General features: G+C 40.4%; 1 long non-coding RNA gene across 1 annotated transcript; it reads left to right on the top strand.

Annotated features, from left to right (window-relative positions):
- Nucleotides 1-280: 280 nt before the first annotated feature.
- On the top strand, nucleotides 281-13691 carry LOC132674396 (uncharacterized). The gene is made up of 4 exons (XR_009608517.3): nucleotides 281-333; nucleotides 843-957; nucleotides 10087-10144; nucleotides 13560-13691. It is a non-coding gene; the product is annotated as an uncharacterized LOC132674396 (long non-coding RNA).
- The last annotated feature ends 6202 nt before the right edge of the window (nucleotides 13692-19893 follow it).

The raw sequence follows: 19893 nt of genomic DNA, 5'->3' as shown, positions 1-19893 counted from the left end.
CAAATATTTTCGAGTACTTTTAAATATCAGATACTGTTAACAGCATGAGATAAAATGATGAAATAAACCAGGACCTTACTCTTGGAGAGAGCACAGTGTGTGTATTACATACAGTAATTATATAATATAAAGGCAGAGTTTTTCAAGAGAGCTAGCAGTATATGGGGGTGAGGCATGATGGCAACAGCTATCTTAGGAAAATTCTTTCTGCAAAACTGTCATTTTAGCTCACAAGGAAATGAGGGAGAGTGAGGTCATAATGGCTTAAAGGCCTTGGACAGCCAACGCATAAGGGAAGGGTCTGTCATCTGGGGAGATAATGAACAGACACAGGTAAGCCCTTACGAGTTTTCTCAGTGTCATGAGGCTACAAATTCTAAATGCAATGGAAATTAAAAACCGCTGGATGATATGAGAAGTAGAAATGCTGTTTTAAGTATGGCAGAGAAAGAAAAGACCTCCGGGTTGCAGAAGATGTCGTCATGGGAAGCTTTCTGCAACGAGAGGCTTGGGGAACTGAGGTCACGTGTGGATTTTAAGAGTGGCTGGGTCAGGGAAGGGTGTCGGCCTAGCATCTATCCAGAAGAGTGTAAGGCATGGAAAGTGAGCAGTGATTCTGGCCAATTAGACGGTGGGCGAAATGAAAAAGAATAAAGATGAATATTTCTGTCTCTATCACTATACTGTGAAATTCTCAGCAGCAGAGAAATAAATATCTTTGCTTATCTTTGTAGCAATAGAACCTAGAGAGGAACAGCCATTCAAAACTCCCCAATGATAAAAGATATGAATGTTTCACAAATAAAATAGCTCAAGGACTAGGGTTTGAATTGTGTCTCTAGAATCTACTATCTCCCACTGGAGCGACCCTGGGCCAGTACCTTGCCTTCTCAGAATCTCACCTCCCTCGGCATTCAAGAACAAGTATCTGCCATCTTCCAAGGACTAATCCCTCACGTGAGTAAAGACAAGATCAAGATGTTTGCCAGTGTGAAAAGGCACACAAGTTTGCTTTTCATATATTCTTTATGAAATAAGAATAGAGAATATTCTCCAACACCACAGCACGGATACAAATCTAAGTAAGATGCTATATTAAATCGAGTTAAGACCTCTGTCCTAGATATCCATCTAGTAGGAAAGATATAAGAAATGGGGGTATTTAACATCAAATAGCATCTACAGAAGAAAGGGAATATTGCAAAAGTAAACTAAGCTACACTATGTAAACACTCTTTCTAAATTGTAAAGCAGCCTACAAGCCTATACGTAATGTCTAGGTCGTTATGTTAGGACTGAAGTGTCTTCTTCCCAAATCTGTATGTAGAAGCCTCAACCCCCAGTGTGAGTGTATTTGGAGACAGGACCTGTAAGGAGATAAGAAAGGTTACATGGGGTTACCCGGGGGGGGCGGGGCTTCATTTAATTTTTTTAATGTTTATTTATTTTTGAGAGAGAGACAGACAGAATACAAGCAGGGGAGGGGAAGAGAGAGAGGGAGACACAGAATCCGAAGCAGGCTCCAGGCTCTGAGCTGTCAGCACAGAGCCCGACGCGGGGCTCGAACCCATGGACCGGGAGATCACGACCTGAGCCAAAGTTGGATGCTCCACTGACTGAGCCACCCAGGCATCCCAATTTAATAGGACTGGTGTCCTTATAAGAAGATGAAGAAATACCAGAGATTTCTTTCTGTCTCCCCATCTCTCTGTGTCTCCAAACATATACAAAAAGGGCCATGTGAGGACTCAGAATGAAGTCACTCTTTATAAGTTAGGAAGAAAGATCTCACCAGACACCGATCCTGAAGGCACATCGATCTTGGACTTGTCGCCCCCAGAACTGTGAAAAACACATTTCTGTTGTTTAAGACTTCCCGCCTGTGGTATTCTGTTATGGCAGTCCCAGCAGACGAATATACCGTGTCCTTGTCTGTCTCTGTCTCTATCTGCATCTATATGTGTATCACTATCTGGCTGTCTATATCTGTATTCCTGGATTCCTGACTCTAAATCTGTGTATTTTCCAACTTTCTAGAAACTTTTAAAACTTGTTTCCACTTTTACAAGGCCTAGCTTGTGTGCTCTCGTGAGACCTGCATGAGTTAAGGTGATAGGCCACGGACCGTGTGCCTGTTAGTTGCGTGGGCGCTATTCTGCAGGTGATCGAGCTGATCAAATCCAGGAAGGGTGGAGTGATAATGTGTCAGCAGGATGAAAACCCGAGGGCGGGTAGTTCCTGGTGCCCAGTTGAAGAAAGCGCAGCTTGCCATTCCGATGGATTTATGGGCAGTGGTCAATACTCGTGATAGGTTGTAAGGGTCTCTAAGGTTGAAAAGCAAAGCCTTAACTTGGCATCTTGGCTTGGAAACTGGAAATCTGTATCCATGTTGTTGTTTTTTTTTTATTTTATTTTTTAACGTTTACTTATTTTTGAGACAGAGAGAGAAAGAGCATGAACGGGGGAGGGTCAGAGAGAGAGGGAGACACAGAATCTGAAACAGGCTCCAGGCTCTGAGCTGTCAGCACAGAGCCCGACGCGGGGCTCGAACTCACGAACCGTGAGATCATGACCTGAGCCGAAGTCGGACCCCCAACCGACTGAGCCACCCAGGCGCCCCTGTATCCATGTTGTTAATGGGAGTGCTTGGGCATGATGTTGCAAATAGTGTTCTCAAAGTGCAGGCACTGAACCCCCACCAGAGTCATTCGGGGTTGTTGTAACATGCAGACAAGCTTACTGCATCAGAATCCTTGGGGGTGCTGGGTGGCTCAGTTGGTTAAGCTTCCGACTGCAGCTCAGGTCATGATCTCTGGATTCATGGGTTCGAGCCCCATGTCAGGCTCCGTGCTGACAGCTCAGAACCCGGAGCCTGCTTCGGATTCTGGGTCTCCCTCTCTCTCTGCCCCTCCCTGCTCTCTCTCTCTGCCCCTCCCTGCTCTCTCTCTCTCTCTCTCTCTCTCTCTCTCAAAAATAAATAAACATTAAAAAAGTAAATTAAAGAAAAGGGATATGACAAAATATACATTATGGTTAAGTAAAATGGTTGTATTTTGAATGTAATATACACTGCATTTTTAGAGTATGTCTTCTATTAAAAATAGAAGCTTCTATTAAAGCTTCTATTAAAAATATAAGATGAAATGAATAGATGTTCAAAAAAAAAAAAGAAGACCTGAGAGAGAATGCATCACCAACATATTTGCACTGCAAGAAATGTGGGGGAGTTCTCCAGGAAGAAGGAAAGAAAAGCATAAAGATTTGGTTCTACTGAAAGAAAGAATACAAGAAATGGTAATTATGTAAGTAAACATAAGAGACAGCTGCTAAGTTTTAAGAATTTCTTTATTTTTTTTAAATATGAAATTTATTGTCAAATCGGTTTCTGTACAACACCCAGTGCTCATCCCAACAGGTGCCTTTCTCCATGCCCATCACCTACCCTCCCCTCCCTCTCACCCCCCCATCAACCCTCAGATTGTTCTCGGTTTTTAAGAGTCTCTTATGGTTTGGCTCCCTCCCTCTCTAACTTTTATTTTCCCCTTCCCCTCCCCCATGGTCTTCTGTTAAGTTTCTCAAGATCCACATAAGAGTGAAAACATATGGTATCTGTCTTTCTCTGTATGACTTATTTTACTTAGCACGACACCCTCCAGTTCCATCCATGTGGCTACAAAAGGCCCTATTCCATTCTTTCTAAAACATAGTTTACTGATTGTTTTAAAAATGTATGACAAAGGCCAGGAGGAGAGAAATAGACGTGAATTGTTGCTTCTTAAACCATATGCCCCAGTGTCATCTTATGTGAAAATAGATCGTGACAGCTTAAAGATTTATACTGAAAAGTCAGAGCTATAACTTTTAAGTAAGCATTTGTAAAGGATAAAAGAAATCTCTAACAGGCTAACGATGGAGAAAAAGTATAGTCAAAAAAATTCTTAGTACAGAAATAAAGTAGAAAAGGGGGGGGGGAGGGCAAAATACTCTAGGTAAATAAAACTTAGGTGAAATTAAATTAATTAAATGAGTGGTTCAAACATTTAAAGTACAAAGGCCCCACTTTTCACAGTACGTGAAGACTGAGACCCAACTATATGTAGATGACCCGAAATCCTGTTTAATATAAAGACACTGAGAGGTAGAAAAGAAGTAAAGAAAGCGATGGACAGAGGTAAATCACAGAAAAACTAATCAAAGAAACAGAGTGGCTATGGATGCCAGACAAAGTATATTTCAGAGCAAGAAATATTGCCAGGTTTGAGAAGGTCATTTCATAATGATGAAGAGGCCAATATTTCAAGAGGATATTCTTAATACATTAACACCTAATAATAGAGGTTTGAAATACATGAAGTAAAAATAACTGATAACAAATGGGAAAAAATAGACAGGGACGCCTGGGGGCTCAGTCAGTTAAGCCTCTGAGTCTTGATATCGGCTCAGGTCATGATCTCAGGGTTCGTGAGAGGTAAGGTCTATACAGACAGAAGGGAGCCTGCTTGGGATTTTCTCTCTCCCTCTCTCTCTGCCCCTCACCCACTCTCTTTCTCTCTCTCACAAAAGTAACTAAAATAAACTTTAAAAAGGAGGGCAGTATTGTTTTTAAACCATTTTTCTGCAGAAGTAGCTGAATCAGGCTTAATCCTACGTTGAAGGGAACGCACGTGCTGAAGGTGTATGCATTATCGAAGTTCATTATTCCCCAACAATTTTTGGTGACAGAACAAAGAAATAAAAATATTTTAATAAGATTTATAAGATGCACATGTGTGTGTATATATATACACATACATATATGTATATATGTATATAATACATACATACATACGTATATGTATACATATGTATACATATATGTATAAATATGTGTATATGTATACATATATGTATATATGTATATATATGTATATATATGTATATGTATATATAATATATAATATATACACATACATACATATATATGTATATATGTACATGTATATACATATATACATATATATGTACATATATACATATATACATATATGTACATGTATATACACATATATATACATATATATGTATATATATGTATGTATACATATATATGTATATATATGTATGTATACATATATATGTATATATATGTATGTATACATATATATGTATATATATGTATGTATACATATATATGTATATATATGTATGTATACATATATATGTATATGTATGTATGTATACATATACATATATACATATACATACATTTGTATATACATACATATGTATGTATATATATTTATGTGTATATATATGTATATGTATATATAATATATATATATAATATATACACATACATACATATATATGTATATATAATATATACATATACATACATACATATAAATATATGCATATACATACATATAAATATATAATACATACATATACATACATGTGTATATATATATTATATATATTATATAATATATATAATATATTATATATATAATATTATATATATATAATAATATTATATAATTATATATATATATAATAAAGCTCCTGTGTCCTGTTGAAATTTGCGTGGCAGCATTCTCCTTAAATACTTCCTCCTCCTGCGGCACCTGGGGGCTCAGTCTGCTGGGCGTCTGACTTCGGCTCATATCATGATCTCATGGTTTGTGAGATGGAACCCTGTCAGCTGTGCTGATAGCTCAGAGCCTGGAGCCTGCTTTGGATTCTGTTTCCCTCTTGCTCTCTCTGCTCCTCCCCTGCTCACACTCTGTGTCTCTCTCTCTTTCAAAAAAATACATAAATAAAACATTAACATCCCCTTATTTTCACCCCCAGGTCTCCTTTTCTTTACAGGAAACTTTGGTAAGATAAAAAGAAGCAGGCTTCTCCTAAAATAGAAATGCACCTGAGTCTCTGTGTTGTAGTCCTGAATCTAATGTAACATTGTACTCATAACAAGAAAGAAAGAAAGAAAGAAAGAAAGAAAGAAAAGAAAAGAAAGAGAGGAAAGAAGAGAAAGGAAAGGAAGGGAAAAGAAAAAAGAAAAGAAAGGAAAAGAACAGAAAGGAAAAGAAAAGAAAGAAAAGAAAATAACACCAGACTCCTCGCTTTCTCTTCCACCATGTCAGTTGCTGGCTTGCAGCCTTTTGCAGCCATGCCATAGCAGGTGAGCCCCACATACAAAGCAGGTAAGCTGAAGTGAAGTGTGTGATTTGGAGAGGCTGGGGGAGCCGGGAAGGGGTCAGAGGAAGGCAGGAACTCACCCCCACCTTCTCCCTCTCTGCAGGCATAATGCTCTCTGAAGCCTCCAGTTTATTTTTGTTTTTTAATGTTTATTTTTGAGAGGCAGCACAAGCAGGGAGGGGCAGAGAGAGAGGGAGACAGAGGATCCCAAGATCTCTCCTGTGATCTCCACACTGACAGCAGAGAGCCGATGTGGGGCTTGAACTAGTGAACCACCAGATCATGGCCCGAGCTGAAGTTGCACACTTAACTGACTGAGCCACCTAGGCACCCCTGAAGCCTCCAGTTTTTAAAGAGTAGGTCTGAAGTCGAATGTCTGCCCTCAGGACTGTCCTCAGGTCTCATCTGTCTGTATCCTTGGCTCCGCACGTGTCCAACAAGCTTCCCTACAACATACTTCTTCCAGCCAACACAGTCCTGGCTTTCTGATTTTTATCTCTGGGCAGGGGCAGCCCTCCCTAAGACTCTCGGTCAGCAGTGGGCCTCAGACCAGCAGGCACCAGGGTCCTGGGGACACCGGCACGGCTCAAGAACGAGCTTCAGGTTGTTTACAAAGGGCCCGGGACACCTGAGGACCAGTCCCTGGCTGGTCTTGGAAGAGCCCCAAAGCTGCAGGTGTTTATGATTGGTTACAGGATGATGCTTCGATATGATTGCAGTGAAAAAAGAAATAAAGAGCTGTAGTGAAAACCCTTTCTAATCTTCGGTTTACAAACTTGTTAGGGGTGCACAGGGTCATCAGGAAAGGTAAAAATTGATGACCTCCAATCTGCCTTTGAAATGTCAGCTCCCCAGCGATGACCCCTTACCTGGACCTCCCCTACACCTCCCCACCCTGATTCTGCCCCCCCATCATTCCCATCTTGTGGGGTGGGCTTTATAATTATTGGCGTGGGGAGTTCTGTTTGATACGGTATTTCTGGAAGTCTGATCTCCAGTTACTAATTTATCTCAGTATAACTACTACTTGTACAGTATCTGCAGTAATAATCATAAATACAAAACTAAGGTGCAACAGAGAAGTGTTTATCGAGGGGTTAGGTGTGCTAACAGTTTATCGGAAATGACCAAAATGCGTAAATCTGAGATAATGCGTAAGTAAATATTTGCACATAGCCTCAAGTAATAGTCATTAGGACAATGTTTGCAAATCATTTGCAAAATGTGTTTTATTACTATTCCAGGAAGGGAAAGACGGAATGAGACCAACCGAAGTTTAGTGGCACTGTAAAAAGTGTATACGGAAGACAGAATGATATGAACATTTAATCTAGGACAGGCTAATAATAATGGGATTTTTGCCAGTACGTTAAATTTTAATTTTATCTCCTCAATGTTCACATCAAAGTTTTGCTTTAAAAATTTGAAAAATAAAACAGCATTTAATTAGAAAATACGTTTAAAAATAAATCAGAAGGAATTGCCTGAGAACATATAATGAGCATGGCTTTTATTATTCTCCTTTATTTATTTTTAAATGTTTATTTTTGAGAGAGTGAGTGAGAGAGTGCACACTAGTGAGGGAGAGGCAGGCGGGGGTGGGGGTGCAGAGGGTCTAAAGCCAGCTCTGTGCTGAAGGCAGAAAGCCCAACACAGGAGTCGAACTCACAAACTGTGAGATTATGACCTGAGCCGAAGTCGGATACTTAACTGACTGAGCCACCCAGGTGCCCTCTTTAATTTTTAACTGTGAAAAAAAATTGTTTTAAAAGTCTTTTAATAATTAAACAATAAGTCTGCCAATAAGTGTTTCTGAGGTATAATTGATCTGTTCGCAGATCTGCCAAGGATCAATCACATGGGTAGGGGTCAATTCTCATGATGTCCAGGAGTAAAAAGCATTCTCTGCTAGAAATATCTTCAGTCATACAGTATTTTGATATGATTCTAAACACACTATATTTTTCTTCACTTATTTTTTAAAGGTGTCCATCAGTCATGCCATTGCATGTGGAGGGAGGGAGGGAGGTTATTTTCAAAGCATTTCTGACTCATAAGGAAATCTTTCAAGCATTTACACCTTTAGAAAACATGTTTACCCAAATATTATTACTAGAATGATAACTATCAAGCAAGAAAATCATGTAATAAAATAATTACTTTAAGCATCAAAGTTTTATAAGACTCCACAGAGCATACTCATGCAGAGTTCAGGAATCTTGAAAGAATCTTCTGTTAACAAATTATGTTTGCAAGAACAATTTCTTTTCCTTTTTTTTTTTTTTTTTTTTGGTTTTGCAACAAAAACCTGTCCCAGCTGTGAACTTGTTTTTCACTCTCTTTAAAATTTAAATTTATCATTTATAAATTAAACTGTAGGAATGCCCTGATACCATCAATAAAGTTGTTTATTCACTGAGCCTCTTATCTTTCCAGGCAAAGATTTTATACATGTTGAATTATATTTGTTTTTTAATTGAGATATAAGTGACATATAACGTATTAGTTCCGGGTAAACAGCATAAGGATTCGATATTTGTATACATTGTGAAATCCTCACCATACTAAGTCTAGTTAATACGTATCTCCACACATAGTTGACGTTTTTCTTGTGATGAGGAGTTTGAAGGTCTACTCTCTTCCCAACTTTCAAATATGCAGTACAGTGCTATTAACTATAGTCACCATGCTATATGTTACATCCCCGTGACTTATTTATTTTATAACTGGAAGTTTGTACCTTCTGGCACCCTTATATATTTTTTTGTGTGACTGAGAATAATATGTAATAGAATTTATCGGAAGTCCAAGACTTAAGCTTTAGCAACACCAAAACCGGCAGCTATCACATTTGGAAAATCCCTTGTTTTAATGCGCCCTTCTGACTCTTGATAGAAGTAGGAAGTCAGCTCCAGGCAATTCTGCAGGCAGGGCTCCAAGAAACTTAATGCCCCACCTCTTTCTCTTGCCTTTCTCTGATCTCCTGCAAAAACTCCCCCCTAACCCAACCCTACTAGAGCGCTAAGGAACAAGGAATACAGGTCATACGATGAATACAATGCAGGGTGAAGGGTATACATTGTGAAGAGTTGATTTTGTAAGAACCAATGGAGGAGTTTCATTTGAACCATTTGGCACAGATACATGCCCCAAGTTTCATGTTAATCTTTCGTTCCAAGTTTGGTGGGTCCACCTAGTCACACACATGGCTCAGGAAGCATAGGCCAGCCTTCCCTAAACTCGTGAGGGGAGGGCTTACTGCCCTGGAGAAGATGACTTGGAGGGCGACGGGATGTGTGCTTCCTACGAGCAATCGAAGCCCAAGAAAGTGGAGAAGGAAGCGGATGATCTAGGGAAGTTTAATGTCTTTTCCCGGACCCACCAAACGCGCCATACTTTTTCCTCCTAAGGAGGGGGTGGGGGGGCAGGAAATAGAGGGTCCTGATCACTGAACCATAATGGGGATACAGGAAAACCTGAGTTGTAAAGGAATGGACCCTCTTTGTGGACATCAGGTAATCTGTGCGTGGGGTTATACAGTGTGCTGATATCCAGCCCCCCTCCTCTTTCTTTCACCTGATGATTGTAGCGTCTCTCGACCAGCCTTGCCCTAGACAGGTATTTCCTTAAGGATGGAAAAACCGTACATTCCACTGCTGTCATCCGACGCTCCTACATTCGTTAGCGTTAGCCATCATTCTCATCAGCCAGTGCTACTTGGATTCCACAGATAAAGACTTTTTCCTTCCCCCTTTAATTACCAACTGTTAGATTACAGTGTTGGAACAATAGTCATCTCAAATAGCAACAAACCATTACTATTTTCTTTATATATTTTTTAAACATCATTAACATTTGAAAACTCCTGTAAGCAAGAGATTAACAAACGCTTTTCCCCTTCTGCAGGAGAAACTGACCCTTGGTTAACTTCTTGGCCGTGTTTCCCTGGAAACAGATAAAGACCGTAAGTTACCAAGTACCATTGCTTATAGTAAAAATTACCACTCATTGGGCAAATTGGATCTAGCCGGGAAGAATAATGAGATACAAAGCCATATCTACCGGCTTCCCTGAGTGTGATCACTCCTGGGATTGAATCCTTCTGGAGCCCATGATACCTAGTCAAAAAAAGACACTCTCTTTTAGAAATATCTTCAATAATATAGGCTCTGAAGCTGTTCCAAGAGATATCAGCTCCTGTAGGGAATGCGGCTCTTTGTACAAGGCAGCTGTCACACCCTGCCACATGGCTGTCATCTCACTGCACCCGAGCTATCTGATGTGTGGCTTCAAGAGCCTGACCAACAAGAAATGCGCGGGGTACCCTCCTGGCAAGCTCTGATTCCTGTTTTTATATTCTACTGACAGATCGGCCCCACATAAGGCCTATCGTAATCTGTCGAGTCTCAATGTCTAGTTTAACCAAAGAAGGCCCTTTACTGGGCACTGCGGGCTTTCCCTGTATTGTGACACTGTAAAATAGTCCGGCAAAGCCTTGTGTGTTCCCTGTCCAGCTAGAATTAGATTTCTCTGATAAACTCTGCTTCCTTTTGGTGGAGAAACAGATTTGGAAAAAGACAGGGGCTGCCACATTATTACTGTTTTCCTACTCGTTGAAATCAGCGTATCATGACTTCTAGAACTTTTCCATGAACACAAAAATATAATTTAAAGAATCTTGTGATTAATTGAATTGGTTAAGTTGAGCATAAGTTCTTTAGTATTATACTTGCAGCTTTTCTCTTTTATACTGATAGCATTAACATAATCACTTATTTGCTTAACCCTGCACTGTAACAGCAATTTCAATACAATAATACCGCTAATTCCATGAATAATCAGGCGACTGAATATATTGTGGGATTTCATGTGGCTGTTCTTTTGTTCCTTAATGTACTTCCCACTCAGTTGTCATAGACATGGTTTATAGACAGGTTTTAGATCACCAGAAACAATTCTTTCCTCCCTGTAGCTATTAATAAAATAATTTGAAATAGAAGTATGTTCCATTTTCAATCTGTGTTCAAATTCTCCTTTCTATATAATTCCATTTTTTTAAACAGCTGCATTTTTGTGTTTCAATATCAAAATGATATTTTATGATCAAAAAAGCCTCAACCTACTCCTTCCGCTGCCTATAATTAAGAATTGTATTCGTTTCTTTCTATTATTTTAGTAATTTCATTTTGTATAGTAAATATATGCTGTTATGTATATAGTCTATTCACACATATATCTTAATTTCTTCATTTTATATAAAATATGTCATATTGCTATTGCGATTTTTAATATTTCCCATATAATTGGATTTGTTAGGATGCATGGAGTAAGGATTGTGTGCACAGAACAGGGCTTTGTAAAGTGTGGCCATTTCATGGGCTGAGAATCATACAGGACGGAGTCTTCAAAGAACTCCTGTGGAGCACATATCAGGGCTATAAAAGATGATCATAAAATTATTAATCAAAGGGCACCTGGGTGACTCAGTTGGTTAAGCATCCGAATCTTCATTTCAACTCAGGTTGTGATCTCATGGTTCTTGAGTTCAAGCCCCGCGTTGGGCTCTGTGCTGACAGCTCAGCACCTGCTTGGGATTCTCTCTCCCTCTCTCTACCTCTCTCTCTCTCTCTCTCTCTCTGTCCCTCAAAAGGAAGGAAGGAAGGAAGGAAGGAAGGAAGGAAGGAAGGAAGGAAAAAAGAAAGACACTTAAAAAATATTAACCAAATAAAATTTGATTAAATAATTAAAATGTGTATATATGCATGTATATATTTTTATATTTTATACTTGTAATTTTTAAAACTATTTCTTCACCCTCATTTTTAACGCTTATTCCAGACTGTGATGGCAGATAGTGTCCATCTTACACGCTGGAGCATGACCAATGCCTAACACATTTCCTTTACAAAAAAGGAATTTAATATATAATTGTCGAATGAATGAATGCAGCTTCCAGGAAGAGTCCATTTTAAACACAATTTGTAAAATATAAACAGGAAGAGAAGTTTCTGCAGTCTAATGTAGGTCGTAACTGGAAATAAAGTCATGATCCTCAGCTTTTCCAGCACCTAAACTTCATTTCCACCCGCCAGACATAAAGTGTGGACTTGCCTTTTGGGAATAATCACGTCAGCCCAGTTTCACATGACAGAGTAACATAGAGCAATTAAGTGTGTTGACTTTGAACTCAGATGGACAGCCATTTGATTCTTGGCTGTTGCTATGTGATAGTGAAGAATCCTGAGCAATCACTCCACAGACCCAATTAAAAATTATGAAGCACAGGTGCACCTGGGAGCCTCAGTCGGTTAAGCGTCCAACTCTTGGTTTTGGCTCAGGTCATGATCTCAAGGTTCGTGAGTTCCAGCCCTGCATTGGGCTCCAGGCTGACAGCACAGAACCTGCTTGGGATTCAATCTCTTCCTCTTTCTCTGCCCCTACCCCCAGTTGAGCTCTCTCTCTCTCTGTCTCAAAATAAATAAATAAGCTTTAAAAAAAGAATTATGAGGCACAGATAATACATAACAATGTTTCTATAGATGTTATATCTAATTTGTTACACAAATTCCATTTACATATTTATATATATTACGTGTTTTATTTATTTGTTTTTTAAAAATGTTTCTTCATTTATTTTGAGATAGGGAGAGACCGTGCCTGCACGTAGGGGAGGGGCAGAGAGGGGGGGAGAGAGAATGCCACGCAGACTCCTCTCTGTCAGGGCAGAGCCTGACATGGGGCTCGATCTCCCAAATGGTGAGATCAGGACCTGAGTCAACTTCAAGAGTTGTATGTTTAACCAACTGAACCACCCAGGTGCCCAGTAGGTGTTTTATTTATAAAGATGTTATATAGCATCTGCTATATTCTCTGTAGAATAAGAGTCAGGTCCAGTAGGATATTGCCGAGGAGTGATGTGTGATGGAATCTGAGCATTTGGTCAATGTGTCAGGTTAATTAGAAGCTCAAGAAAGAAATGAACTGCTAACAGCCCAGTTGAAATTCCTGAAAGCTCCCTGAGCTCATGGTGTGCAGGTTACTTGTAGGGACCCCCAGAAGTGAGATGACGAAAGTAGATATGGAGGTGTTAAACACATTTTCCCTGCTCTGGGCCTGTCACGTAACATGAATGATTCCTTCAGTGAAAAAGGAGACCCTAGAATACTAGATTCCTTGGGAAAAAGAGCAGTCTCCTTGGACACATTTCTGCAAGTACCTAAGATCCTTTCCGTTCCATGCCCTGACTCCGTTGATACACCTTTGCCTCTCAAAATTTTTCTCAACGTTGCACTTTTTGCTTGTTGACAAAACTTCTTTCCATTGATCAGAAGTTTAGAGTTCCTGCATTCCCCCATTAATTCATGTCTTGTCTTGGAAAGGAAAGTCTGCGAGAGCGTCAGTGTCATTCAGCTGGACGCCGTCAGCATCGACACACGTCGGCTCCTGCTGACTGTTTATTCTTCACAGTGTGGAAGGTACGGGTATTGACTTTAAGTTTCAAGAAAAATGATTAGTTGGAATTCTGTTCAGTTGCTGGCACTTCTAATAAAGTATACCCTTAACATTTGCAGACTTAGAATTCCAAATTTTGTCTAATCATGGACCCATATGTCACATGATTTGCAATTTTGCTGAGGCATGAGGTTGAATCCCACTCACTCGAGAGGCTGGCAGTAACTCTCCAAGTGATGAAAATTTCGTTTCTTGGTGAGAAACGATACCTAAGAGTAACCTAGACTAGTTGGAAATTTGGGGATACTTGAAGCTCTCTTGGTGAGTTGCCCAAGACATTTAATTGAGCTCTTCTATATTTGCGAGCAATTGTTATGAAAGAAAAAAACAATGGATTCGCCACAGAATAAAAATAAATTGCTGTTTGGCCTTAGGGCATTCAGTATGTCTGAGAGGCAGCAAGTCTTTGGGGAGGGAGACAGGGCTACAAATGAAGAGAGGAGCACCTGGATGGCTCCGTCAGTTGAGCGTCCAACTTTGGCTCAGGTCAGGATTTCATGGCTCGCAAGTTCGAGCCCCGCGTCAGGTTCGCGGCTGTCAGCACAGAGCTTGCTTTGGATCCTCTGTCCCCGTCTCTCTGCCCCTACCTCCCTTGAGCCCTCTGTCTGTCAAAAATAAACATTAAAAATCAAAAACCAACAAGCAAACAAACTACAACAGCAACAAAAAGAACAAACGGAGCGAGCTACAGACTACATGAAGGGGTCTGTAATTACCCTGAAGCAAAGCAGTACTCAGATGCCCAGGGATGATGAGCATCCAAGATCCATGTCCCCTGAGGTACAATCACGTTGTCACCTTACTGCTTGAGTTCCTCCTGCCCTTGTACATGTCCTTATATGTTCAACCAGTCATGTGTTTGCTCATTTTAGAACAGAGCTCTGTCTCCATCATGTCTCAGTCTAGTAGTTGGAAATGATACAATTCCAGCCTGTAAATTTCAGGCTTGATCATGTGTATGCCAGGTGTCTAGATACTTCCCTTCTTCCTGTTAAAAAAAAAAAAAAAAAGATCTGGGAAAAGCCTGAAACTGTACTTACACTCTTTCTAAGCAATAAAAATAATTTCCTGCCAGAGATCACCTTCTCCTCATGCTTCAGTTACAATCGTAGGCACCAAACTGAAACCTTCTAACTTGGTGCCACATGAGAAGACTCACCATTATTTCAAAGTTTTGATTGCTTTTTGGAAGCCAACTTTGCTGACACTGTGTCTCATTAAATCCCTGCGGTTGCCAACTGTGGTGTCCTCACGTAAAACAGAACTGCCCACTTGTGAGCGGGCGGTGAGGATTCACCGAGAATTCATTAGAACAAGCTTGATGCATTAAGTTCTGGAAGTTTCAGATTTCTTCCATTCGCCGATGATACTATCTCCCTTGACTATACCATAAAATACGGCGTGTTCGCCCTTGAATCCTGCAGTGTCCAGCCCGGTCCCTACTACAGGGTGCTCAAAAAATGTGTGTGACGTGTCCAAGATACGTATCAAATGTAAACGTGTTTGGGTGAAGCGGCTATTATCATCCATACGAGGCATTCTATAAATTCTGACTACAGATGTCTTCATTTGGATTCAATCTCCCATAAAATGTTCTTTTACAAGGCAAAATATGAAGATTCCCCCAGAAATAGACTTTTTGATGAGCTGTTGAGATTCACATAAATTGTAATGACAAAATTCTGTGTGTTTCAATTGTAACTCTTGGTAATAAAATCACTACCATTATATACTGGTCCGTTCAAAACACCGTGGCTAATTAGGTTCACACACCTGACAGATGGCTTTTCTCTCCTAAATTGATTAAATGAGATTTAATTACTAACAAAAGAATTCACAGCTAATTCGGGAAACAAATATGAAATTGATTCATTTGATGAAAAGCGCAACCATAACTTGGCATCGGAATATAGGTTGCATATGGTATACTTTTTCTCAGTGCACGACGGTTACAAAAGAAGAAAATTATCAACTGATTCATCAGCGCTTGTGAAGTCTCAATAATTAATCGTAGTTTTACAGGGGAAGATGTCAAAAATTGATATTCTAAATGAGCTCTGCTGGTTTGAACCAATTAATAGTTTAAAGGGTGTTGAGATTAAAATCCCAGTTCAGTTACTTACTTGGTATGAAACATCAGTCAAGTTATTTAAATATCCGGGTTTCATTATCTGTGAGATAGGGCTAATAATCATGCCTTTCCCAGAGATTGTTAGGAGGGTTTGGTGAGAATGCATGTAAGGAACTTAGGGCACTAAGCTGAAAACATTAGAAATAGGATATCAGGGGACCTGGGTGGCTCGGTCGGTTGAGCCTCCGACTTCGGCTCTGGTCATGATCTCACTCTCTGTTAGTTCAAACCCCGTGTCGGGCTCTGTGCTGACAGCTCAGAACCTGGAACCTCCTTCGGATTCTGTGTCTCCCTCTCTCTCTGCGCCTCCCCTGCTCGCACTCTGTCTCTGTCTCTCTCTCAAAAGTAAACATTAACAACAAAAGAAATAAGATATCAATTACTGCTTGTATGTTTTCTTTCTTATTTTACTATTGTCTTTATTTTTTAAAGTTTTTATTTGAATTCCAGTGAGTTAACATACAGTGTAATATTTTTAAGTTTACTTTATTTTTGAGAGAGAGGCAGAAAGAGAGGGAGAGAGAGATATTTGTAAGCAGGCTCCATGCTGTCAGCGCAGAGCCTGATGCAGGGCTCGAACTCACGAACCGTGAAAACACGACCTGAGCTGAGATCAACAGTCAGACACTTAGCCAACTGAGCCACCCAGGCGCCCCCAACATACAGTGTGATATTAGTTTCAGGTGTACAATACAGTGTTTCAGTGCTTCCATCCATCACTGGGTACTCATCATGACAAGCACATCCCTTAACCCCCTGTTTTACCCAACCTCCCATCCGCCTCCCCTCTGGTAATCTTCGGTGTGTTCTGTGTAGTTAAGAGTCTCTTTCTTGGGGTGCCTTGGTGGCTCAGCCAGTTAAGCATCCGAACCTTGGTTTCGGCTCAGGTCATGATTTCACAGTTTGTGGGATAGAGCTCCACGTTGGGCTTTGTGCTGAGAGCACAGAACTCGCTTGGGATTCCACCTCTCCCTCTGTCTCATCCCCTCCCCTGCTCACCCTTGCATTTCCTCTCTTTCTCAAAATAAATCATAAATAAACATTTTTTTAAAAAAGCGTCTGTTTCTTGGTTTGTCTCTTTCTTTTTTTTCCCCCTTTACTCATTTACTTTGTTTCTTAAATTCCACATATGCCTGAAATCATATTTGCCTTTCTCTGACTGATGATTTCATTTAGCATAATACCCTCTAGTTCCATCCATGGCATTGCAAATAGCAAGATTTCATTCTTTTTTTATGACTGAGTTATATCCATTGTGTGTGTATATATATATATATATATATATATATATATATATATGCCACATCTTCTTTAGCCGCCCTTCAACAAATGGTGTTGGGAAAACTGGACACGACATAAGAAATAATGAAACTGGGCCACTTTCTTGAACCATACAGAGAAATAAATTCAAAATGAGTTAAAGACCTAAATGTGAGACTTTTATGTTTTCTTAATTATTATTCTTATGGCTAAGATAATATTTATGAGCAAGGGTTTTTTTTAATGTTTATTTATTTATTTTGAGAGAGAGAAAGAACCAGGGAGGAGCAGAGAGAGAGAGAGAGGGAGAGAGATTGAGAAAAAGAGAGAACCCCGAGCAGGCTCTGCACTGTCAGCACAGAGCCCGATGTGGGGCTCGAACTCACAAACTATGAGATCATGACCTGAGCCAAAGCCGAGAGTCGGACACTTAACCAACTGAGCCACCCGGGCGCCCCTTCTTGTCAACAAGTTTAATGACAAGAAACAAAATCAATAACAAACAAGTGAAGCATATTGAGAGGGCTTGGAACACTTATGGAGAATTAAAAGTATAATGAAACTTAGGCATGCCCTCAATTGTAATACAATTGTAGTGAAAAATAAAGAAAATCCCGTCACTTGTGACAAAACTGATAATGACTTAGGTTTGGAAGCTAGAGATACATACTCAGAGAACCAACTGAGGGCTACTTAACCCGGGAACACCAAAACATCTACCTGGAGGAAATGGTACCCGACCTGGGTTTTGAAGGGAAGGTAAGAATTAGGTCCCAAAATGGAATGTGAGAAAGGTCACTCCCAGGAGAAGAAAGGGTATGTTTGGAGGGATAAGAATGAGGATTTCAAGCTTTTCATGACTGGAATGGAGGTAACTGTTGCCCAAGTGTTAGGGAAACAGGGAGACATGGCTGGCAGTCTCCACTCTACAAGAGCCACAGTGCAGCACTGAGAGAAGTAAAAGCCAGATAGCACAGACTGTGCGGACAGAGACTGTGCATCAGCAATCTGAAATCTTAGCTAGGATGGGAGTGCTTGGGGCTCTTGTGCCTTCTGAATTAAAACAAGGCTGGAAATGATACCACTTTAGAGTGTTTGGGCAAATATGGATTTCACAAGAGACTTGAGGACTTAGGGTAACAAGAACGGATGGTTCCAGAATAGAGGGCACACTAGACAACACCCTGGGCCTCCTCACCTATTATGTTACTCTCCCTCAAGGGCCATCTTCAGGCCGGGGACTAAGCCACATTTTAAGGGAGCCATGCATAGCATACCCTTTCTAGAAAACTCAACGCGTGACCATCTGCTTTCATAGACCCTTCTTCCAAGGGGGGTGAGGAGGTAATTACCTCAGGTAGTTCATGCAGGAGACAAGGTACACTGCTATTGTTAATTTCAACAGTAATCATGATCCATTTGGTTGTCTCTAGGACTCACCAGCACGTCTGGGTTTTGATCAATTTCATATTTGGGGAACCTCACAGAGTAAGACTGATCAGCCCATGGGTATATGACCAATGGATATCTCTTCTGGAGAACAGGGCAAGTCCATCTTGAAAATGGCATGTCTATTCCTACATTTCTCGACAAAGACGGATCTAGTTCAGACTAAAGATGGTGTGATAGTGGGACCTCCCTCAGCTGACCACCCCAGTACTGAACAAGAGGGTGGAGGGGCGTCTGCACAGCACTGTTTCCTCAGAGCACGTGATTGAGGAGATGATGTCTCACCCCAGTAGGTGCTCTGAGTCATCCCGTTTGTTCCTGGGTGTCAGGTAAGTCTGGGAAGTCAGATCATCTAAAGCCCAATATCAGGAAGGATAAGTTTTACCAAAGTCGCTCTATAAGTACACTCAATCAATTTATGTATGAGTCATTGAGCAAATACAATGAGATCACATTTGTAAAATCCTAAATACAGTAGGATAAAGCAGATATTCAGTAAGTGGTTGCTGGACTGGGCTGGGAGGTAAGAATTCTCCAGCATCACGCTCTAAACACTGAGAGCATTAAGTGCTAAACACTGAGAGAACAATGAGAAGTATTTTCTCGAGCCCATAGAAGTGACGGTGGTGGAAACAACGTGTATTTGAGGGTGCAAACCCAGGAGGGTTTGGGGAGTATCTTCAGTCTCATCATCTTGGCAAATCATTCCGTTCCACCATAAGTAGCAAGAGACCCTGTCAACAGAAGTAGGTGGAGGGAGATCTCCAATGCAAATGTTTCTTTACTCTTGCCATGCGTGGCACCGAGATTCCATAACAATCTCCTCTTCTTGCATTTCCGCTGTTATATCACGATATATGACGTCCCCCATTCAGCCTCCAAAAGCGCTGTGGTTTTAGAGTGCCTTCGTGAAGCTGTTTCAGGGAGCACCATACACAGCTTGTTCCGGATGGCCCCAAATTGATGAGAAGAACAGGAAATGTTTCTCTGTAACTCAGAGGTTGAAGGTGCAGTCAAGACTTTGGAATACAAGCTTCCTAAGGTATTAAAGATAAGCCACCAGTCTCCCACGGACTGGTGGCACCATGATAAGATCTAGTCTCTGGCAGCAAAGAACACTTCATGTTGGCTCTTAATGAACCAACAGCATTTCCCTCGTGTTATCAATGCTCACTTAGCTTAAAAGGATATAGTTTTGGTCTCCCCAGGACATATTTCTTCATGCAGGAAACTAGACCTCACTTCTCCATAAAATTTATTTTGCCCAGTTTACCAAAGAAACAGATATTTCTCTCTCTCTTTTTTGGTTTATTTACTTATTTTGAGAGGGAGAGAGATAGCACAAGTGGAGGAAAGGCAGA

Source organism: Panthera onca, chromosome A2, assembly GCF_046562875.1.
Source record: "Panthera onca isolate mPanOnc1 chromosome A2, mPanOnc1 haplotype 2, whole genome shotgun sequence".
Lineage (NCBI taxonomy): Eukaryota > Metazoa > Chordata > Mammalia > Carnivora > Felidae > Panthera > Panthera onca.
The sequence above is the reverse complement of the archived record's forward strand: the minus strand, read 5'-3'. Positions and strand labels throughout refer to the sequence as shown.